We start from the raw sequence: 14643 nt of genomic DNA on the forward strand, positions 1-14643 counted from the left end.
GCATATCACTTACTCAGAGGTGTTCTCTGCCTGACTTACAAAGCCATGTCCAACTCAGAATTGATGGACATGCTCCACCTAAAGAAATCCAAGTCACTATGAACCATGTGCTCTAGTGAGCTAAACCTTGCCACAACAATAAATAGAACATGCTGGAGGGATAGATTCCTGTCACAGAGACTCCCCATGCTTTGGAGCAAAATTCCAAATTACATCAGGCAGAGCCCCTCACTAACACCCTTCAAGAGAAACCTTGACGAGTGGATGGGTAACAGAAAATACACCTCTGGGATCACTTCATTGGCTCTGCTTGACAGAGGATCAGTTAATTAATCAATGGGGCGGCGAAAGCCGACACACTCTGGCTAGGCTTATAAATGCCCTCGGGCAGATAGCCTAGTACCTACTTTTGAACCTAAATCTATGCTCATGTAAGTAGCTGTACAGAGACATCTGAAACCCTCCAAAGTTAATACAATGCCATATTTAAAAATAAAACCATGTTGTATAACCCTGATATAAAAAGACTCTACAGCAGGTGAAATAAAATCATTGCACATAAAAATAAATATAACTCCAGTCATGACAAAAGATGCTCTTGCTAAATGTAGCAGGCAGCTAAAGTCCCTGATCAAATAAATCAGAGTCTGATATAATGTAAAACTAGCCACCTAGGTTAAGGACAACCACAAAGCCACCTTTAACTATGTTATCTACCTCAAAAACAATGTCCGTCACTGCACAGGGCTAATAATAAATGATACCAAGTACTCAGACCCAGAAGACAGAGCCAGTCTACTAGAAGATAAATTTAGCTCAAACTTCACCTCCTCTCCCCATGTCATATCCACATGACATATCTGTACCTGTATCTGTGTCGCTCCTCAAATTTCCTAAGAACAAGTCCTCAAAGTGGTATCCTGGAACAAGAACATTGCTTCTGTGAGGCCAGGGATGACTACTGCCTAGCCTGAAACAGGACTTGTCAAATCCCTTACAGAGATTGTATATTGGCTTCAGAACAGGCTGTGTGATAGGTGAATGGTGGACAGCAACAATCATACCCCAACACAAGGGTGGGGCATCAACTGACTCAGGTAATAATGGACCCATAAGACTGATCTGTAAGGCTATAAATGGATTATCATGGAATTAATAAGCAAGAATATAGGCAACCTACAAACCGTGTCTGCTTAACTTGGTCAACCTGTTCGAGAAGGTTACTGAAGCAATGGATGAGTGGAAAATCAGCACACATTGCATATCTAGATCTTGATATGGTTTTCAATGATATTCCACACTTAGTTATTGTTAATGATCTCTTTCAGCTTAATGTCAGTCTGTATGTAACTTGATGGATAGCAAATTTGTCCACAAATGGAACTCAGGAAATTAGAGTAGGCAGTTCCATCAACTCCAAAAGACCTGCCACCAGTAGTGTATTACAGGTCTCTGTTCTTGGGTTTTTCCTCTTTGGTTTATTGCTTGGAGGTCAAAGCCAGTGTTAATAGCTTATGGCTCACCAAGTTTGCTGATGACTAACTAGGTGTCACACAGTGTGGAGCTGCCTGTTTAACTCAAAAATATTGATGTGTAAATATTGCTCTATTGAGGTTCATCAGCATCTACTGTACTTCAGCTTAGGTTTAGCTCTGTACAAGAATGATTTTCAAATTTGGGTCTTTTTATAAATTCCTCAAAACAAAATGTATGCTATTTGTGTATATACCACCCTTTTTTCCATTTGGTGCAGAATTTTTTATTATCTTAGTGGAACTCACACCTATTCAAACTGTGAAATCTACAAAGATTCTCGGGGTTATTCTCAAAGTTGAACTCAAGTTTGACCTCCATATGGCATCCATCATTACTAAAACTAATCAGAAAGCTGGCATGCTGTATGGAGTCAGTTATACCTCTCAACCTCCCAACACAGATAAACTGGACAAAGCCAAAAAAATGGGGGGACAAAGACCTAAAAATAGGGTCAGATTTTAAATATTGCTCCTATAAACTTAGAAAGCTGATAGAATGACAGATTTGACATCATTATATATTTTCTGAAGGACATGAAGTCTGAAACTCAAACTGTCTGTCATGTATTATTTAGTGACTTCAATATCCGGTGATTTGCCAGAAAACCAGAAATTTTATGAGGAGTAAACCAAAAATAAGAAGCAAAAATCTGGACAGACGTGTGAAAATCTGGACATTTGAGGGGTATGGTGTCAAGGCTTTTATAAATGATTAAACCAGAAAAGCTACAGCCTGTGCTCCTCTAATATACAGACTCCAACATGCTTTCTTTGTACTAACCTTGTTAAAACCTCCGCCATTTTCTGTCTTTTGGTCCACAAAGACAGTGAATATCTACCATCGTAAACAAAACTCTTTTATACAGTGGTATTCTTTTGGGGAACTGTGTTTGAATTTGTCCATCATTGTCAAGTACAGTTTGGCATCTCTTTTCAAGATGAGTGAATTAAATGTTTCACTTTGCTGTTTAGTGAGATGTTAGATGTTACCCCAATTTTATGACTGTATTGTGGAAGATATGAGATGGGACATGTTTTGACTACAAACTGGATATCTCTAGGAAGCCTTCTCTATGGGTAGTTGCTGTAGACAAGGTATATTGTTTCAAGGTCTATACTGTTTATGTCTTCACTCTTCTCAGCTTGCTAATATTGACTGCTGTGGATGTGCTACTGTTACAAATTGCATTGAAAGCAGACATTGACATTTTGCCATGCCTTGTGAATAGCTCCATAATCAAAGTGCAAGACCCATCTCTGTGAGTCATGAAACTTTGAAAATTAAAGTGTGAATCCAACAAAATCAAGGAATTTTAAAACTGTTACATTTTAAAGCATTTTTGCATAAGGCCTTGCAGCTACTGACATGGGAGTCGTGCCTCTGCCTCTCTGAGGTACAGTGATCACTGAGTTAGAGTACTCTAAGATACCATAATTTCAGAGTTAAATGTATACCCCCAAATGTACATTTGCATTCCCACAATTCCAATGGTTACAAGATCATTTGAATTTCATTAGGCATACTTTGTGAATAACTATTCCAACTTAGAGGATTGTACCTCCGATTCATGTTGGACTATCTTGGACTAACTTTATTGATATGAGCTGGTGTTCTTGTAAACTGTCCATTTATTTTGTGTAGTGTTGTATCTTTTATGCTCTGTTTCACATTTCCAGTTTAATAAGGAACTTATTATTTTTTTGAGTAGGTAGTGTCATGAACATTCACCCTTCTTTTGGTTATGTCAGCAGCAAGTGACTGATGAATGTCTTGGTTTATTAGATTTTTATTTTTATTTTATGCTATACTTATGATTTTATTTTGACAGCATAATTTGATAACAGTTTTTAGTATCCTTACAGCATCTTTAAAATATTTTCATTATTGGGCTACAGTGTTCTGTCTGAGTCACAAAATATTTAGGAAACAGGATAAAAATGAACCTGAACAGCACATAAGTGTGGACAAGTGTATTTACAGGATCAAATTCTTTGCTGTTGGTATACCTTCCTGTTCTCACTAATGTGATGCCTTAACATGGCAACTCCACCCTCCACTGTAGTTAACATTATCAGAGAGTTATTTTTCTCCATATAATATTACCTAGGTGCTTGTAATGGCCAAAAACCCTTAAGTACCTTTTAATTTCTTCATTTCTGTTTTTCCTTGCTACTGATAATAAGTATTTATTTATTTGCAGTTGGTTTACCAGGATGGTCCATTGGGCTAAGATAGCCTGTTTACAATGGAGTCCTGGGGAGAAAAGCTCTAATACATACAACTATACAAACATTTTTGATAATAAACATGCAGCAGAATACACAGGCTATAATAAACACTTTTGTACAGTATTAAAAGTACAACTACAAACATGATTTTAGATACAATTTAAAGGAAGAGTAAGCATAATAAGTATTATTTGTGAAAGTAGGTTCTTACAGTTGTTGTTGTTGTGTCTTTTGGCTTTTCCCATTTAGGGGTCGCCACAGTGGAACTCTGGTCCGCTAATGATTGGGGGATCGGGAAATGGTTCCTTTCCCCACTGTAGTGCGATCTCGGAATTAGAATAATAAAGTAGGGGGGAATGCAGGGGGGCAAATCTGCTACTGTACTCCTCTCTTCCTACATAAACCAAATCTGAAACCCAGCCTCTCTCTCAGTACCAGTTCAGATTTTTATGTGCTGAGATGCCGGCCCTGACGCACAACCTTCAACGAAGTTATGCCCATTCACGCATGTCTCCACACAGAAGACGCTCTAGCTGAGAATCGAACAGGACAACATCTTACTGTGAGGCGACAATGCTACCGCAGCACCACCAGTGATAAGAGAAAAGAAAGAAAGTTTTTAGTTACTTTAGAAGTAAGTGAACTGGTACTGAGAGAGAGGCCGGGGTTTCAGATTTGGTTTATGTAGGAAGACAGGAGTACAGTAGCAGATTTGTCTGTTCTTTTTATCCATATATTGCATTGTTTTAGAAAAAAAATAATCTGAGTCTTCATGCTGATGAATTCATTTCCAAAATTTAAATACCTAACATTCATAAGCCACAGAAACATAACTAACTATAAAAACTACATTTTCAATATAAAATGCAATAAAAAAACCCTCAAAATAAGTTACAAAAAAGCTTTTTTTGTAAGGGGGAAGCACCCCTACACCCATCTTAGTTAAATATGCAAGCCCGTGGTTTTACAACAGTGGATAAGGGGATAAATACATCCACACCTAAACCCCATCCCATTACATTCCCTATACACTCCATCCACAAATGGTAGAAAGTAGAACTGCAGTTACAATTTGGCATACCATAAGGCAAAGAAGACCATATATATGGCAACAAAATGCAGCTGACACTTGAATCTTTGAACTTTAAAAAACACAGCATTTGAAGTAACTGTTACTTGGCTTCAGGGACACCACAAGAACCCTTTCATTTCACAGCTTTGAGGTAAACGCCTGCTGCCTGGGTAGATAACAAAGTTTTTGTTGTTTTCATTGTTAGTCACATATAGCAATGTAAATGATAAAATGCAGCTGTCTCTTGAATCAGTGAAAGTTAAAAATACATTTGAAGTAGCTATCGCTTGATTTTAGGACTATGTGTTGCTGATGTCAGTAAAATGGTAGAAAGCATCTATGACAGTTAAATTAGAAATTTCTTAAAGCTTAACTGCCATAGAAATCATTATATGAATAACTGGTAAGTTATGTTACATAAACAAAATAAGTGCTCTTTCTTTTGGCCCTTGAAGCATTAGTTTAGTCCATGTTACTGTACAAAATTAAGGACAATATGAAATACTACAAGAAACTTGTATCATGTATTGCCATCTCTCTGAAATAATGGTAATGGTCAGTCATAGATGAGTCAGTAGGACTGGACTGCAAATACTGAAATCTAAGCAAGTGCGAGGGGTAGGAACTGGAAACTGTCCAGAAACTACAGGTCTGAATCCTTAACAAAACATTGCTGTTTACTTATTTTACAAAATGAACATTTAGATGTACCAAGCAAGCATTCCAACAGCCAGCTGACTGATAGAACAAATCAGAGTAGTTAAGTGAAAATAAAATACTGATACTGTTGCCAAAGACATTTTAAGAAGCCGGTGACTCACAGCACTGTCATTGTAACCAAATGCAGAAAAAGGGCCACATTTATAAGGTCTGAACTCTGCCTTATTATGAGGATGCAAAGTGTACTAGGGGAACAGGATGAAAAAACTAAAAAACAAAATTGCATTATTCTATGGAAGTACACATTATAGCCATAGTGGTGCATAATAAATTAAAATAAGCAGTGTGTGTGTGTGTGTATATATATATATATATATATATATATATATATATATATATATATATATATATATATATATATATATATATATATATAAAATTACCTTCATAAACTCGAATCACAGTGGTTCGAGTGCTCATATGAGCGACTCAAAATCATGAAAGTGAAAACGTCGACAGTCCTTAATGTTCGAAAAACAGCTAATCGAAAAGCAGATTTGCTGTTTTTCGAACATTAATATCAAACAAAACCCCCCCACAAAGTGTAAAGAAGGGGGGCAAGCCCCCTGGGCTGTGCCCCCTACACCCCCTACTTTATTATTCTAACTCTGAGATCGCACTACAGTGGGGAAAGGAACCATTTCCAGATCCCCACCATAGTACAATCCGCCCCACAATGTCGAATGTGCAATGAACGAATGTCACTGTGCATTTGCTCATTGCACATTCAAACCTTTTTTCTTTCGGCATTTGTAAAATTTGCAAATACCCTTTAGAACACTTGCTGTTCGCCCGACTGTGTATTGCCATTATAAAGGTAAACCTATATATATATATATATATATATATATATATATATATATATATATACACACACAGAGGGAGAGAGATAATGTTGCTTGACATTTAGATGGCTATAGTATATAAGTGGTGTTTTCCCTTTAATTGCAATTGTATGACTGTTGAGTTACTATATGTAAACAAGGGGTGTATATCCAAAAGTCTCACATAAATAGTTTTAGAAATATTTTATTTCTTCCATATATCTTTTGGTCAGTAAGTTTTCCATGTTTAAGGTGTGCTTTTTGCAGTCAGGTGTTGTTGTTAGGGGTTACATAATGTATTTATTTTTTGTTTAAATTATAGACTGGATGTGTTTTGGTATGTAACTCTTTTTTTCTATACATGTTGCAAGTTTATCTGTGAACAAGTAGTGTGTGTGTGTGTGTGTGTGTGTGTGTGTGTGTGTGTGTGTGTATGTGTATGTATCTTGAACAAGGGACACTGACCAGTCAGATTTATACTTGCTATCATGCCCGTGCATTGGCCCAGTAATCAAGGAGCCTCAATCCTCACCACTAGCAGCAGTGAAGGGCGTCCATATTGGGAGGATAACAAGTACACACACAGTAATGTACAATTTCCCTTTGGAGCACACAGAGATCACAGTCAGTCTGGGGCTGGTTTCTCCCTTTCTCTCCAGATCCCCAATAATACTCCCCACTGGAACAGCTATTAGGTGCAGATCTCAACCGAGTGGTCAAGCCAAAACCTCCAGCACCCTCTCTGTCCAACCAGTGCTTTGTGTCCCTGCCCAGGTAACTGACACACACACACACTCCCGCCCCCACACACACACACACACTTTGAGATATGTTTTATATACATACAATCATACAGACACTCCGAGTCCTGGGGAGGGCTGGCACAGGTTCAGTATGCCCCCTTCTGCCCAGACTATAAGGCAGAAATTACTGCTACCAACCACTACTTATCAGCTTTTAATAAGGCCCTTCCCAAAGGGTGACCAATTCTACTGTGCAGTGTTACTGTTATCCAAATAGTACGTGTGACCCAGGACTAAGGCTGTTGGAGTGTCTTGTACAGTATCACCAAATACATGCAAGTATCCTAAGAGCTTAAACTATCTCTACATAAAACAGCCACAGTTAAAAGGTTTTTAAAATATTTAATAATATATAATAAAAACACAAGACAATACTCATTAATTCAACACAGTGACAATAGAGAGTTCAGAAATCACAGGAAAAACTTTAAAACAACATTGTAGGACAGTCTGCCATAAATATAGAAAACAGCTAGACTAATTTGGCTATTTTCCTATCTACCTCTAAGAGAAATACTAAGATCTAGGTCTTACAGAGCAAAGCAAGTGCTGGTGAGTTGTTGTCAGCTTCAGAACAAAGTACAAAATTAACTTCTTTCTTATCAGTCCTGATTTAGTTCCCAGGCTAACAGAACTCAAACTTTAACATTTCTTTGTGATCTGCAGCTATCAAGAAGTCACAGCAATAAAAGACATTTACATATGAAACCTAGTAATTATCACTGTCTTAAGAAAATAGAAGGAATCCCCAGCTGCAGTAATCTGTCTCCTAGCTGGAGATCAGACACAGCTGTAAATTCTTTACTTATCACATTTCTTCCAGCAGGGTGCACTGTGGTTACTGAAGCTCAGCACAACACAGTTTTCTTACATTTGTGAAACACAAGCCTGAAGATCATATTAATATTTACAATGACATATAATTATTTACACAATTCTATCTGGCTGTCCTGGCAGCCCCTCATTTTATCACACTTGCCTATACATATCTGTTATATGCGCAGGAAAAATTAGTATAAGCCACCTAGGCCTCCCTTTGAGTCATAGATCTCTACTTTAGCACAGACTTCAACATCAGCAAACTGATGTCATCTTGAAAAGTCATTTAGCAGTGAAAATTGATCAAATACAGAAGTACTCCTTAAATGAAAAACAAACCTCTAAATAAAAATAAATGACACAGTATCCTACCAACTCCTAATCAATGAGCTGTCTTCCCTATCACTGTCTCGTTCAGCTCTTACTTGGTTCTGTAGCTATCTCTCCATCAGGCAGCAGGTCTCTTTCCTTGGGCTGCTCCTTTTTGGCATTTACTTCTTGGAGGGCCAAACCAATGTTAATAACTTATGGCCCACTAAGGTTGCTGATGGCTAAAGGCTCATCAACTAATCCTAAATGCCAAAAAAAAAATCCCAGATTTCATTCAACAGTCTTTACACCATTTAACATTACTTTAATAAACAATATCACAATAGAAACTGTAATATATATATCAAATTGCTAGGTGTCATAGTATGTGATAACCTAAAATTTGACCTGCATATCACCCAGGCTGTGAAGAAAACTTAAAAAACTGTGCTTCCTCTACCAAAATAAACCCTACCTCACAGACTCATCAAGAAAATCTTTAGAATAATTTCACCTTTTTCCCTTCCTTCTCTGTCCATCTACACAATAAATTAGAGGCACTCTTTAACAAAATACCCCCAGTTTGAAGGTAATGTATGCTACTGTACACACAACTACTTAACACTAAAGAAGTTCTAGTGGCTAGAACTACCTAATCACCTTACATTCACTCAGCTACAAAATGCCCACAAAAATAGTCAAACCACACATATGCCCTTCTCTGCAAAACATTCTCAAGCACTACTCCCCATTATCTTGCCTTTGCTCAGGTAATCATAGCCTATTAATTATTTCCAAATCCTGTAATAAAGCTATACTCATCCTATGTCATCAGACAGTGGAACTCCTTGCCTATCGAACTAAAACAGGACAGCTGTGCATCTAACTTTAAGCACAACCTAAAACAGCACCTGAGCTCCTCCTGTCTCTGTTCTTGTTCACATCCTGACTAAACACATGCTCTCTCAGATCTCTAGACTATCACCAACCACTAACTCACCAGCTCTCCTACCTTATCCTGTAAATGTAAATAAATCCTGTATCTGTTTCTAACTGTATACTGCTTTTATCACCCCTGTGTAAATGAAATGTGTATATTGCTGTATATGTAAATGCAACCTGTCTATTATTGTATAGCACACCTACAAAAATCAAATTGTATTCATCTCTGTCTTGATTGTATTACCCATTGGATGATTCTAAAACCCAGTTTCTGCTGTTAAGAAACCAATTCTTTTTTCTTTGTAAATTCTTTGTAATTTTTATAATTTTTGTATCTCTAATGGAGCTTTCTTCCCGGGCGTCCATTGAAAATGGTCCTGATTGCTCAGTTGGACCATCAGAGTAAAGAAAAAGCAATAAGTAGATTAATTAATAAATAAATAAAACAGACACACCCCAATTCAAATGTATTACTAAGTCAGCATAAAATACTAAAAACAAAATAGAACAAAGCAGGAATCAGGACTGTAACATAAAATTAAAACATTAAAAACTCAAGTAATCTACATTATCTGTACAGGAACAGTAAGATATGTAAATATTATTAAAGTTAATACATAAATCCAACAAACAGGAAAGGAAGTAGTATAGGTTTTATGCATACGTACACACGTGCATGCGTACAATAGAAAGACACTGTCAGACACTAACCAAAAAGGTAAATTTGACAGTACAGTACACTAAATTAAAATGCTGCATAAATACAAATGCAAACTAAAAAGAAATAAAACACATACAAATAAATAAATACATTAAAAAGAAATTAAATAAAAAAATTGAAATCCAGTTAACTAAAGCAGACCATCAACTGAAAAAAACTAAAAAAATCTATGAGGATAGGGCATCAGTACTCTGCTTACATATATGTGTTTTTCAGTTATTAGAATTCATCACCAAAATGATTACTGTTGTGAATCGATTTGGGGCTGAGCAAGCATACCATCAGCTAAACCAGCTTATGAAAAATTATGTGAGGAGAAGCATTGCTTCTTGTATATATATATATATATATATATATATATATATATATATATATATATATATATATATATATATATATATATATATATATATATATATATATATAATATTTATATATATATATATATATATATATATATATATATATATATATATATATATATGTCTTTTAGTTGTTGAACTTGTCACCAGAATGATTACTCATGAACATATTTTGGAGGTTATGTTACCTGGAAAACATTATATATGTTTGTGAAGCATTGTGGTCCTGATATGCAAATCTTTCATCTGGACATACTCACATCCCAGAACTCAGTTGAGATGTTATGTATTGTTAATACTTGCTTACAAACTGGATTGTTTATCAATACATTCCAGTTTGACCGAATGGTCATTTAAATTACTACCTTGAAAACTTCATACCAAAATTCTATCAGTTAAAAAGTTGTAACCCCACACAGCAATCATTTAGTTAAAATGGTTGGTGGTACAATTTTGCATCAAAGTACACTAGAATACACATAGTTTTCACACACAAACTGCTAAATGTAAAATTCAAACTGCCAAAAATACAGTTGCCCATTTTATAAGTGAAATAAAGCATGTGTGTGTGTGTGTGTGTGTGTGTGTGTGTGTGTGTGTGTGTAGTATAGATGTTATCAAACATTCAGAGATTGTATGCCACTCATCCTTGGGACTGAAAACACCCCTGCTTCATGCCTTAATGCATTCTCACACACAAGTAAATGTCCATCATTATGTGAGATACTAACCTGATACAGCCCTCTAAACTGTTTTGGTTGCTTGTCCTCCTTAGCAGAATTCAGTCCAGCTAAAAAGCTTCCCTTGTTATACATACAAAAATGTTATATATTGTTGCCCTTGCAATGCATGTGTGTATATATTGTAAATATGTTAAGCTGTTGACAAAATGGTAGTAAGCTTGTTATTTCAAGTAGTGCCCTTGCAAGCTCAGTTATTGTCACCAAACATTTTGAGTCACAGTGCAAATGAAGTACTTGGTGTGATTAAAATGATTTATGATGTACAGTTAAGTGATTTATTGAGTAGTACATGGTGCAGTAGAAGTAGTACAGTAAGAGGCCAAAGCAGAAAATATAATACCAAAGTGGCACAGATTAATAGCATCCATACAACAGGGTAATACAGGTGCAAAGATACCCTGCATGACTACTCAAGGAATACTTCAAGTTACACAGAGCAGAGCCAGTTTACTACTACATTAAATTCTCAGATAAATGGAATCAGTACTAAAATTCATTGTAATAATAATAATGATAATAATTGCACCAGTACGTCAAACAAATGCAAAACTTAAATTCTGTAAGTAGTGCATCACTTCAAGATTTGAAACATATCTGCTAGAATACTGATAACATTTTGTAGATATATTCTGATATACTTGAATATTTACATTATCTGCAAGATGGATATATTGTTAAGATTTCCCCTATGGCAGTATCAGCAATTCATGCTTCAAGAAGATCTTCATTTGCATTCAGAGCTATAATTGAGCAAGAATTAAAGTATATTACCACTACGGGAGTTTTACTTAAGCAAACTGAACTATCTAGAAGTAACCCATGCAGTTATTTACTTCCTTAACTAACTATAGTAACAGAGCTGTAGAATTTGCCCAAGACGGAGAGGAAGCATAAGCCAGTTGCTTTGCTGTCTTTTACAATAACAAGAAAGGAATGTATAGACTTCCATCTCAGGCTGCAGTTAGAGTGTCTGAAATACATCCCTAAGCACGCAGAATTACAGAATATAAAAAGAAGTAGCATTCATTATAATATTTTTTTATTTCCATTACATTCTTCTCTTTGACACCCCTACAGTGTCGCCTTTAATCATATGATGCAGTATTTTGCAGGTTATCAACAATACAGTTACCACAATTCTCAGACACACGTTCTGGGGTGTCTTTGTTTTGGAGAAGTCATTACCATTGTTTTTGCTTTTGTCATAAAACATCAATAAAACATTTGTAATCAAGGAAAATATTAAAACTATAAGACAAATTTCAATGAAGCTATGAAAAATACTAGTTGCTATATTCCAAAACACAGTTCATAATCCGCCAAATGTCCATTTTATTTAATTTCTGGTGAGATTTTTTTTAGCAAGCTCCTCCATTTAATCAGCTAATTTTTCTTGTTCATCATGGAAATCAGACATATAAGAACAATAGTGTTTATCCAAGAACCTGCACCCCCACCCCCTTAGATGCTAGTATTATATCAAGGGCCATTCAGTATTGCAACACCATGGCCCTCTTCTTTGTTTGACATACAAATATGTTAAACAGTTTTATTAACCATTTCAGTTAGTGCTTGTGATAAAACATTAATTTCAGCTGTAGTTCTATAGATACCATAATGAGGAGGAAAGTAAGTCAGTACCCGTTCAGCTGGATATACTGATCTTTTATTTTTCAATTGGACAATTGGTGAAGACCAAAAATGCTGGATGTCTGGGGTAATGTAGCCTACATAACAGCACCCGGACCTGTTAGTAGGGAACCAGGGATAGGCCTGGTCTTCACAAATGTAATAATGATTAAATAATGATTAGTTAGCATACTCATACCCTGTCCCCATCCATAGAATTTTAGTTTGAGTTCAGTTAAAACATGTTCATGTCACGTCACATTGCATTTTCTGTAGCCTACATGAACTGTCCCTTGTCTTGCATAGGTGCTTCCTGGAGTGGATACTGCTGGCTGAAAAATTTTTTTTTTCGAAAAAGATGAAACATTATGCCAAGTCATGTTTTTCTCTAACAAACTTTGTTCAAAATCCATTTGAAGCACTGGAAATGGATCATGTGAATGGTTCCTCTAGAGTAATCAGGGACAGATGTGCAGACTTGGCAGTTGCTGATGTTAAGATTTGCTGCATATTGATGTAGTACTTTCAGAAAGAGGTTTTCCTTTGTCTCAGCTGGAGCAGGAGGAGTCAGGACCATCAGGAGTGATGTCATCAGGAGCAGGTGGATATCATCCTTCATTTCTGTAGATACAAGGCAGGTCTTCTTACAGTGGGAAACATTGTTGCAAGTTGGTAGACCAGCACATTGAACAGCTAAATGAGTTGTAGGAAGAACAAGGTACTGCCCCTTCCACCTGGGCTCTAGGTAAGATTTTCACTGAAAGACTTTAACAAAAACTCAATCCCCAGGCTGCAGATTATGGCAGGGTTGGGCTGATGGTTGGGGAAGCGCTTCATGAGTCCCTTGGTACAAAGTCTGAAAAACAGAAACAAGTTTTGAACAATAATTTAATACTGCATCATCTTTTAATGTAAGCTACACATTTTGGGCAGGTGGAGCAGATGCATTCTCATGGGATAGCCCATAGTAATTTCATGTGGACTAAGTTTTCTGTTTGCATTTACAGTCCCTCCTATACTCACAACAACTCATAAGAACCAAAGGCAGTACATTAGGTCACTTTAGACCAGTCTCTTCACATATTTTTCTCAGCTTGTTCTTAATAGTTTGACTGATGTGCTCAACTAAACCAGAGGATTGTGGGAGATGAGGACAGTGGAAATGCAAATTTATCTTAAAAGTCTGACAATTTCTCTATGATCTTAGCAGTAAAGTGTGTGCTTCTGTCAAATTAATAGTGTGAGGTACCCCAAACCTTGGGACAAATTCTTTTAAAAACCTTTATGATATATTGTCGGCATTATTTTTAGCCCATGGATAAACTTCTATCGAGGCTGAAAACATGCAAACATCTAAGACATATTCAAAGTTGCTGCATTACTTCAACTGGATAAAATCCATCTGAAAACTTACAAATGGACTCCAAGGGGGTGCAGAGCTGAATCTTTAGTTTTAGTACTAGGAGGCACATTGTAAGACAGACATATTTCACAATTCTTTGTATAATGTTAAGCCAGAGAATGAAAAGATGGAGTAAACTGTTTTTCCCCTATATGGTTAGGTATATATTATGAACTTACCAGCTAAGGCAAGATAGACTGAAGTGCCGCAGTGTCCATCAGGATGTTGCCATAACAAGTCATTAGACTTTGTGCATCCTGATTCAATCCATTTTTCTTTCTCATTTTTTAATGCCTCATCCTGTAGAGAAATTTCTGTATCAAAAGTAAATACATGGTTACACAGTGTTTTCAGTACCATCTTTACAGAAGCCAGAAAACTATTTAACTCAGCAGCTTGCTTTGCTGCTTTGTCTGCTCTATTATTGACACAATAAATTACAACTCCTACTTGCCTGGGCAGCAGAAGAGAGTCTAACAATAATTAAAAAAAATAACATTTTTTAATTTATGTGCTTGCTAATGTTAAAAACT

At 36.2% G+C, this 14643-nt stretch overlaps 1 long non-coding RNA gene across 1 annotated transcript; it reads right to left on the reverse strand.

Moving 5' to 3' along the window:
* Positions 1-12761: 12761 nt before the first annotated feature.
* Positions 12762-14408, reverse strand: LOC122788815. The gene is made up of 2 exons (XR_006362742.1): positions 14290-14408; positions 12762-13564 (listed from the first exon to the last, which is right to left on the reverse strand). It is a non-coding gene; the product is annotated as an uncharacterized LOC122788815 (long non-coding RNA).
* Between the last annotated feature and the right edge of the window lie 235 nt (positions 14409-14643).

Source organism: Protopterus annectens, chromosome 14.part0 (assembly GCF_019279795.1).
Source record: "Protopterus annectens isolate FY-2018-M chromosome 14.part0, PAN1.0, whole genome shotgun sequence".
NCBI classification, from domain to species: Eukaryota; Metazoa; Chordata; order Ceratodontiformes; family Protopteridae; genus Protopterus; species Protopterus annectens.